Source organism: Leguminivora glycinivorella, chromosome 11 (genome assembly GCF_023078275.1).
Source record: "Leguminivora glycinivorella isolate SPB_JAAS2020 chromosome 11, LegGlyc_1.1, whole genome shotgun sequence".
NCBI lineage: Eukaryota > Metazoa > Arthropoda > Insecta > Lepidoptera > Tortricidae > Leguminivora > Leguminivora glycinivorella.
In genome coordinates, this window is record NC_062981.1 from 18,656,154 (window position 1) to 18,667,325 (window position 11,172).

Consider the following 11,172-nt stretch of genomic DNA (forward strand, 5'->3'; position numbering starts at 1 on the left):
ATCCCTCTGCATTACATGTCCATACCATGCTAGTCGATTCGCTCTTACTTTTTCAACAATCGGTGCTACTTTCAGGCTTCCTCTGATATACTCATTCTTTATTTTATCCATTCTTGTCACGCCACACATCCATCTTAACATTCTCATCTCTGCTACGTGCAATCTCTTTTCATCCGTCACCTTTAGGGCCCAACACTCTGATCCATACATGACGACAGGTCTGATGACTGATTTATAAATTTTGCCCTTCAGTCGAAGAGGCATCCGGGCGTCACAAATGGTTCCCGTGACCTGTCGCCATTTCATCCACCCCGTGCTAATACGGTTTTTCACGTCGCGGTCGATATCGTCATCACACTGTACGAGCGAACCAAGGTACTTAAAGTCGGAGCAGACTGGCAATAAAATACCATCGAGTTCTATGGCAGCAAAACCAGAGAGACCGCCGAAATCACAAAACATATGTTCTGTTTTTGATCTACTGATCTTCAGGCCAACATTCTCTAGTTTTTGCCGCCACTTCTCGAGTCTGCTCTGTACCTCGAGCCCGTCTTCACCAACAAGCACAATGTCATCAGCGAAAAGCATACACCAGGGTACCTCCTCCTGTATGTCCGACGACAAAGCGTCCATAATAAGCAGGAAGAGGTAAGGACTTAGAGCCGATCCCTGGTGCAAGCCCACCGCGACACTGAACCTGTCGGTGGTGCCGGCAGCTGACCGGACGCGTGTACAACATCGACTGTACATTGACCGTATTAGCTCTACATACTTCCCAGGCACGCATTTCTCTTTCAGAGCCCACCACAAAACCTCTCGGGGTACGCGGTCGTATGCCTTTTCGAGGTCAACAAACACCATATGCAGGTTCCTTTTTGCGCGCCTGTATTTTTCGCACAATTGGCGAAGTGCAAAAATGGCGTCTGCTGTACCTCTTCCCGGCATAAACCCGAATTGGTTTTGTGCTATTTCACTCTCTTCTCTTAGGCGTCTCTCTATCACCTTTTCCCATATTTTCATTGTATGTGACATTAGCTTTATTCCTCTATAGATATTTCATACCAAGAACCTATAAAATTTAAAAAAAATTTTTCGCACCTCTAAATACCGCCGCGCTTTAGAAACTCAAAATATGAATGTCAAAAGATGACATAATTCACATTTTCCCATGGCTTATTTTTTAAAAGTTAATGAATTTACCCATAAACGCGTGATTTATATTAGTTGTAAATTATTGTACAAAATTGTTTTATTTGATCCCCTTTCAACTGGCGTTCGTACGCGAGTTCAAATTCTTCAGTTCAAATCCCGGCAAGGGCATTATTTGTGTTATGATTTACGAATGATCTTTAACCACATAATAATTATGACAAAAAACGCGATATGACAATGTCATCTGTCGCAGAATAATTGCAAGTATTTTCCACATTATACATAAATTCTTCGTTTCCTACTCAAAAGTCGGCACCGTTTATAAAATCTGTGTCTTAATATGTAATAATAAAATCTAACTTTTTTTTATCGGACATTTCAGAATAAAGGTACCTACTTAGACAATTATACGTGTAAATAAAATTATTCAAAATGTTTGCTTATCTTAGATTTATATTTGTTCAGGACCATGTAAATATAAATTAAGGACCCATTTAGATTGTACGAGAACACGCATACGAGTTTTATTACATTGCGGTTTGACGGCTGTGCAAAATTGTACGTAACCTCAACAGCCCGCAATGTAACTAAAATCGCATGCGAATTCGCACGCCGTCCAAATCAGGCCTAATGTTTTGTCTACTCAAGCACGCACCATAAAAACGTATACAAAAACCGGCCAAGAGCGTGTCGGGCCACGCTCAGTGTAGGGTTCCGTAGTTTTCCGTATTTTTCTCAAAAACTACTGAACCTATCAAGTTTAAAACAATTTTCCTAAAAACTCTTTATAAAGTTCTACTTTTGTGATTTTTTTCATATTTTTTAAACGTATGGTTCAAAAGTTACGGACGGACGGACGGACGGACGGACAGACAGACATGGCGAAACTATAAGGGTTCCTAGTTGACTACGGAACCCTAAAAAGGTTTTATCTTCAGGTGCAGAATGTTACGCTTACGCCACATGGCTATTTAATGGGAGCTATAATGAAATCGCCAGGGACACATCCCTTGTAAAATATTTGCCTATTTTTGCCGGAATGTGATAATGGCGGTTCTTTGTGATTTACGCGTTTTTTCTTTGTGGATTTTTTCATGTTTTCGTGTCCATTAGCGACTCTGCTTGTAGGGTATTCAATTTAGGTATATTCATACAAATATATTGGATATAATTATTTAGATTATTTTGACGTCCGGTCTGGCCCAGCGCGAAGTGACCCTGCCTGCTACGCCGCGGTTCAGGGTTCGAATCCCGGTAAGGGCAGTTATTTGTGTGATGAGACTGATGAGCACAGAATATATTTCGTTCCTGAGTGATCATGGATGTTTTCTATGTAATAAGTTTGGGTCAAAACGTAGAAGCTAAATTTGACCCACTTCCCGGTTTCCGATTGAGCTGAAATTTTGCACACATTACATGAACATTGCATAAATCACGTGACAATGCAATATTATGGTATCGTGGAGCTGATCTGATGATAGAGCAGAAAGGTGTGGTCATAGAAACTCTGTTATGAAACGTCGTATCCCCATCGAGGAAGGGGTTTTGGGAACGTCTCGGAGAGCAGTAGATGACTGTTGAAAGAAAGGTACAGTCGGCGATAAATGCTGGCGATAAAAGCTTGTGCCAAAAATGAAATTTTTGTGCTTGTGCCAAAAAAAACTTATTCATAATATGGTTACAAATTATGGATGCAAGTGGTACGACTTACGAGCAGGTATACTGCGATTCTCAAGGTACCTAATCAAATTTCGAGAGGATCGACTTCAAGTTTTTCAAATTAGTTAGACCTTTCGTAGACCTTTTCCTAAGAAAAGGTTTCCAGCTTTGGGACTGGGCATTATTTAATGTTGTTATTGAAGACAGGTTACATAACAGGTCAAGTCCCTTTAGTTCAAGTACTTACAAGTTTAGAACAGCCCTCCAAAAGGTAATGGGACCCTTCTGAGCAGCTTTGAAGGGATGGGTTCGAAAAGTGAACATTGTAAAGAACTTTAACAAGCTAATTGTATTTTCTCAAACATGGTATGAAATATTGATGTTATGTGCCTTATAATTGGCAGCGAAGTATGACGTTGCAGGTGCGGCTAGGACGATTGATAGATAATGGAATTTCATACAAACCTTGCAGGCCAAGGCCGGCAACGTCTTCTTTTTTAATTTCCAAACACAGATAATTGTGACATAACATCCAGGTATTTAGCCAATTAAAAAAAAACTATAAGGGGCTTTATAGACGTGCCGACTACAACTGGTACGGGCCCTAGACAATATTTGATTTTGGGTGCGTTTTCATACAAAAAAATTTTTTTTCGTTTCTTTTTGAATTTTTTTTTAACTTTTTGTTTTTTTATAAGCGTATACGGGGTATCAAAAAGGAACGAAAATTCGATTATTTTTGCGCTACGACGCACCGTTTAGGAGATACAGCCATCCAAAGTTACTATTTTCAGTAGACTTTATTTATTTCATACCATGTTTGAGAAAAGCACTATACATACCTCGGTGGGAAATGGGGTTGCCCGCCTCAGACCTATCCGTCTATCTATATGTCTTCGGCCGGCAACCCCCTTTGTCCCGGCCTCTGTAGTAATGTACTATTGCTATAGATCGGCAGAATTACTTTACGACCTTTCTTTTTCTTTAGTTTTGATATAATAATGGGTAGGTACCCATAATACCCGTGTGTATTGACCCTAATGGATTTTTGAGGTGGAAAAATTTAACCGTGGTATATGTAGTATTTCATATCCAACTAAGTTACAGCAGTTAAAACCAAGCAAGCTAGTCTGAATGTACAGTCAACCAATATGAAACCTAGGCCACTGTAGAACGATGTCACAGTGACGTTAATCAGGTTGTAAGAAATTTATGACTGCTTGTCATTTTGACATGGTTGTAAAGTGGCTTAGGGTTCCAATTGGTTGACTATATAAGTACAACCATGCCTACCCCTTTGTGGGATACAGGCGTGATTGTATGTATGTATGTATATAAGTACAATATACATGCTGCTAATATGGTTATTAGTAAGGATGATTTATATAGGATTTTCAATCTTCATACTAAGAATCGTATCTCGATTTTTTATTAGATATTAAATCCTATCATAAACACACTGATGATGCCTAAAATTTTTTTTAAATATGTTCATGTAAATAAAGAGTTTTGATAGTATAAAGAATTACTGTTAAATAAAGTAAATGATTAGTCACAATGCATTTCTCGACACAGGATTAAAATTTTTGAACATCAGTTTTGATAATATGGCCCACATACTTATAATAATATGTGTTAAAATTGTCAAATACCTATGTATTTTAGCGCCACCCAGACGACCATAGGTACATGGCATACATAGGTATTACTTTTCTTGATGGTTCCGAGGGAAGTTTTTTCTTAGATTGTATCTATCTATACGAAGTTATATAATATACATTTATGTCATTGCGCTTACGAAACATAAGCGATTGTGGCGTAGGCTACGCAGCAAAAATATGTATACCTACACAGCTTAATGTAAAGGCAATAATGTTTTGTATACATATATTTGGCACTTTGTATTCACTGCTGTGTTGTACGTACGACTGTACGTACGTACCTATATGTAAACAAACGATATACAAAACGATACGAGAATATTCCTCGAATCGGGAATAATCCTTGTTTACACGCCGAGATTTCTCATATCTGTCCAAATACGAATGTATTGTTAGACTTGATTTTATTATCAGGATATTTAAGTACATATTGAGTATCGAGTAGCAGATACAGGATGTAATCTTCGTAACAGATAATATATTTTAAGGATGGTACAGAACCCAAAACATAATACACGGATATATGTTTTTTTTTTTCAATTCTTCGTAAAATTAATACATTATTTTTGTCACTTCATTAACAATAATAGTGTCAAGATTGATTATCGAACTAATGTTATTTTTCAATCCAAATATTACTTCATCAATATACACGTCAGTTTGAAAAACGTACCTACCTCAAACGACTTCCTCTTATGCTTCTCTATTCTCTATATATTTCATGATTTTCGTTATAGGAGAATATAATTAAGCCCTTTGTCGCAAAATAAGGCCCAAAGTTCAAAAGATAATAAAGTGCTTAAGGACCAAGTAAGATTAAGGTAAAAGGTATTTAGGACTTATTACTGTAGCTTTATTAACAAAAGGCAACGGAGATAAAACCTAATTTTTTTTGAAGTAACGTTATGGATATTTGTAATAATAATTACAATTTTGAATAAACCCGATAGTAGACCGATTTTCATGAAACATGGCGTTCATGAAACAAAAAAAAACTAAATCAAAATTGGTTCATCCGTTCGGGAGCTACGATGCCACAGACAGACAGACATCAAACTTATAACACCCCGTCGTTTTTGCGTCGGGGGTTAAAAATATGGCCTTCCATCAAAGACCGGCAATTATATTAATTATGCTTCAAGTGCTGACGTTTCTATTTGAACAACAACAACATACAATCACGCCTGTATCCCATAAAGGGGTAGGCAGAGCACATGAAACTACTAAAGTTTCAGTGCCACTCTTGGCAAATAAGGGGTTGAAAGAAAACGAAACTATTTATTTGTTTATTTATTATTTCTATTTGAAATTAGAAAAAACTTGTATTTATTGTGAAAGAAATGTATTACATAAAAACATAATTTTGTTATGGTGAATTTTACAGTGAAAAGTTGTTCCTAACCGTGAAATTATTTATTTATTTATTTACTTCTTATAAAATTGTATCGGAAAACAAACAATGATAATACTTGTGTAGAATTTTTTACACTATGATACATGAAGCCAATTTAAGCCTGGCCAGAAATCGCGCGTCATGTTGTGGAAATTCATTAGATGAGCATTTCGTTTTTTTTGCCACTTTTATGAAATGTGATATTTTTGAAAAAAGTTATGGTATTTCTACTCAGAATCACTAGCTTCTTCAATCCTAGTAGTTAAATTGTCCCATACGATTTTTTCTTATTTTGTAACCATTTTCCATACATGTTGTGTGGGGTAACAAAAAAGGAAAGTAACAAAAATGTATGGAAATTCTGGGATACTTTTTGTCTCCCAGTGAGATTCAAAGTCCTCGTGATTCTGAGTACAATTGACCTAAACTTTCCTAAAAATATCAAAATAAAAAAATCGCAAAAAAAAAGAAATGCTCAGATCTATTTTCTTCATACATGTAGGTACCTATACTGAACTGTCACCGCACATCAGAATAACGGAGCCCTCTTGACAATAGTCATATATTTATTTATTAAAAATATGTATAATTAACTCTATTTATATCAATAAACTATTCCAATACTTTGTTTATTACCGAAATATAACTTTTATGGAGCTTTTATTTTTATGTATCTTTAATCATTTGTGACGTACCTACGTGTTTATTATTATTTAATGATGAACTCCGTCAAGGTCAAAACCTTATTAAACTTATTAAGTTAAACAACTTAATCAAACCTAAAACTAAACAAAAAAAAGTTTCAAAAAACTTACGCCAAACTCCTTCAAGAAAACCCACTACACATGTCACAACACACACAAACTTTTCGTTACTTCGATTCGAAACTACATAGTCAGGGACCAAACGACCTCTTTTACAAAAAGTCGTCGACATCTCTTCTAAATACCTAAAACAGGTATGGATGTGTTCCTCGTTATCTCCAGATTACGAATTGACCTGTTTTAGTTTAAGGAGGGGGGGACGGGTTGAGCAAAAGGGGGAGAAAGATGGCGGCCGACCATCATAGATATTTATTCACATCTCGAGTCCTATGGCACCAATCTGTTCGTGCAAGGTGTCGTTTGAAAGCTTATTAAACCTACTTTAATTGTTTTTCAATAACTATACTCATAACAGTAACCGTTTACGAAATATTTGAAAATATGTGTTTTTTTATCGCGCATGAGTTGCACAAATACTAGAAAAAATGCGTCTAACTCAATAAACAATAACTTTACCGCAATTGATGTTATTATAAAATTTTCGCGTCTATTCATGCTCTTTTTAAAAATATAAGTTTCATTGGTATATGATAATATATAACCATGTAATTACGAATTTGGTTTAGCAGGAGTCACTCTGCCCGGTCGCAGAAATGGACGCTGACCGTAGTAAAGTATTCAATATTTTTGAGGTCCTATTTTACGGATCCATATGCGAGAGGTATCGTTTCAAAGCTAATTAAACCTACTATATTTTTTTATAAATAACTATAATCATAAAGGTAGCTGTTTAGAAAATATTTGAAAATATGTGTTTTATAGACCATGAGTCGCACAAGTACCTACTGGTAAAAAATGCTTCTCAATCAATAAACAACAACTTTTCCGGAATTGATGTTAGTATAAGATTTACGCGGAATTTCGTGCGCTTTCTAATAACATAAGTTTTATTGGTGTATGATATTATATAACCAAGTAATTACAAATATGGTTAAGTAGGGGTAGGGTTTGAGATCCGGATATCCGGATATCCGAATTATCCGGATATCCGCTGAATTTGAGATCCGGATCCGTGGTCTCATAGGATCCGGATAAAACGGATAATATGGATTCGTGAAATATGGGTATCTATCCACGCCAGAAAGAATTTTCGAATGAAATTGATGAATTATTTCGTGTATTTTGTCGCCTTAAATGTTTATTTACATTTATTTAATTCAAATACTCCAAAAATACTCATAATATCAAGCTAGGTTAGGTTTGGTACATTACGCCATGCGATGAATCCATAAAACTATATGTTAACAAACTAAATAAAATGAACAGTAAATCATTGTTTTTAAAACCGCTTTCGTTTCTAACTGGATGCATCCCGCAGGAATAACGATAAATTATTAATTTTCTATAAAGCAGAAACGATTTCCATGGATATTTTTAAGCTTAATGATGAATTAGAGATAGAGATCATGGAAGTAATTATTTTAATTATAAGCTGAATCCAGATGCATTTTTTTGTATTTAATAAGATGAGAGGCAAACTAGCAGACAGGACGCCTGATGGTAAGCGATCACTCCCGCCTATGGACACCCAAAACACCAGAAAGATTGGAGGTGCCTTAGAGCTTCACTGAAAAGCGACTGGCAAATATCAAATGACATTTTGCACATAAGTTCAGAAAAGCAATTGAAAATGGTACATGATAACTAAATATGTGTAACATATTTTACACGTCGAATACGTGTAATGCAATAAAATTACATTATTTTACCTTTTTTCCTACATCTGCAATTTCGCATGGATATTTATTGGCTGTGGTTACGGATAGACGCCTCAGTAAAACGGAAGTATTAGTGAACAACACTAAATTACCCTGCATTAGCTTATGTATGTTAAAAAAAAATATTGGCCTACTGTTTAATGTTATATGCTGTACTGTACGTACAATAGGAGTGATATTAATTTTGTCGCTTAACTTCAAACTCGGGTAAATCCATTCTGCTTTTTTGTATAATCATCCTTAAAACCGAATCGATTTACGCGAGTTTGAAGTTAAACGACACAATTGTACGTTAAAAGTTCATCTAAAAAGTTAATGAAGCAATAATAGACTATATTTATGTCGTTTTGTGAGTTTAAATTATTTTATTTCGGTAACAGCAGCTTTGATTTGACGAAACACCTGTAAAAAGTGACCTTTTCAACACGGATCCGTTTTATCCGAAATATCCGGATATCCGGATCCGGCAAATCTTAAGATCCGAAATATCCGGATCCGAAAAATCGGCGGATCTTGCAAACCCTAAGTAGGGGCCACAGCGCCCGGCCACGTATGGATGCTGACCGTCGCCAAATTTTCTATATTTTTCAGATCCTATTTTATTTAACAGGAATCTTTTGAAAGCATATTATGCGTACTATCATTAGTTCTCAATAATTTTAGTTGTAACTGTAGTAGCTAACAAAATATTTGAAAATATGCATTGGAACCGATGTGAGTAAAACATGCTTTTAGCTCAATGAATTATATTTTTTCCGCAATTGATATAATAACAAAATAAACGGCGAAATGTATGACCTTTTCAAATAATAAGTTTTGTCAGTATTGCATAAACAATTAATGTTAATTTATCCATCATACTCACTGCGCACCGTCATATACAAGGATGACCATTTTCGTTGCCGTGTTCATAATTTTTAAGATTGTATCTTGGTGCATGACCAATAAACAATAACTTTACCGCAAATAATATTATGATAAGATTTACAGGACATTTCATATGCTTTCTAAAAATATAAGTTTTATTGATGTATGATATTATACAACCAAGTAATTAAGAATTTGGTTTAGCAGGTGTCACTGCACCCCCGTGACGTAAATAAGTGCTAACCGTCGCCTAATTTTACGTATTTCTCAGATCCTATTTTAGCGATCAATTTGTGAGAGGTATCATTTGAAAGCATATTATGCGTACTATCGTTGCTTTTTAATAATTTTAGTCGTAATTGTAGAAGTTAACAAAATATTTGACAATATGTGTATTTTTACTGTATATGAATAGCATTCGCACTGATACAAGTGAAACATGCTTCTAGCTCAATAAATTATATTTTTCCGCAATTGATATAATAACGAAATGAACCGCAAAATGTATGGCCTTTACAAAAAATGAGTTTTGTTAATTTTGCCTAAACAATTAATGTTAATTTGTCCACCATACCCACTGCGCACGGTCAATCGTCATATAAACGGATGTCCACCGCCGTTGCCTTAATTTTATCATCATTTTACAGATTTTATTTTACTGATCAATTAAGTATATAAGTAAATTCGATACGTGATAGATTATATTTATTATGAATATACGATTAGTGAAATAAAATCTGAAAAAGGCAACGACGGTGGACATCCATTTATATGATGGTGCGCAGTAGGTGAGCTGAACAAATTCAAATTAATTGTTTATGCAATACAAACCAAACTTATTTTTTGTGTAAGTCATACATTTTCCGTTTATTTTGTTATTATTTCAATTGCGGAAAACTATAATTTATTGAGCTAGCTTCTAGAAGCGTGTCTTATCAATGCCAATGCTATTCATGCACAGTAAAATACACATATTACTAATCAAATATTTTGTAAACTTCTACAGTTTCGACTTGAAATATTAGAAATAAAGATAGTACGCATAATATGCTTTCAAATGATACCTCTCAAAAATTTATCAGTAAAATAGGATCTGAGTAACGTAGAAAATTTGGCGACGGTCAGTCAGCACCCAATATCGTGACAGGGCGCAGTGACCCCTGCTAAACCAAATTCGTAATTACTTGGTCATATATTATCATACACCAATAAAACTTATATTTTTAGAAAGCGCATGAAATTTCGCGTAAATTTTATAATAACATTAATTGCGGTAAAGTTATGGTTTATTAAGTTAGAAGCATTTTTTATCTGTATATGTGCAACTCGTGCTCGAAAAAAAAACTCATGTTTTCAAATATTTTGTAAACAGCTACCTTTATAACTATAGTTATTCAAAAATAATTATAGCAGGTTTAATTTGCTTTCAAATGATACCTCTTACATATGGATCCGTAAAATAAGAACTTAAAAATATTGAATACTTTACTACGGTCAGCGCTCATTTTTATGCGACCGGCGGAGTGACCACTACGAAACAAAATTCGTAATTTAATGGTTATATTATCACTTACCAATAAAACTTATATTTTTAGAAAGCTCATGAATAGTGGCGTAAATTTTATAATTACATCAATTGCGGTAACGTTATTGTTTATTGACTTAGAAGCATTTTTTACCAGTACTTGTGCGATTCATGCTCGATAAAAAACACATATTTTCAAATATTATGTAAACAGCTACCTTTAATATTATAGTTATGTGTAAACAATTATAGTAGGTTTAATTATCTTTCAAACGATACCTCTCCTATATGGATCCGTAAAATAAGACCTCAAAAATATTGAATACTTTACTACGGTCAGCGCCCGTTTATGCGACCTGGAGGATAACCCCTG

At 34.9% G+C, this 11,172-nt stretch overlaps 1 protein-coding gene across 1 annotated transcript in view; it reads right to left on the reverse strand.

The window, feature by feature from the left end:
* LOC125230967 (neuropeptide CCHamide-1 receptor-like) overlaps positions 1-6,758 on the reverse strand; it is a 380,354-nt gene extending 373,596 nt beyond the window's left edge. The window contains exon 1 of the mRNA XM_048136285.1: positions 6,681-6,758. The gene's annotated coding sequence lies outside the window, so the exon portion shown is untranslated. The remainder of the gene's footprint in view (positions 1-6,680) is intronic.
* Positions 6,759-11,172: the final 4,414 nt, after the last annotated feature.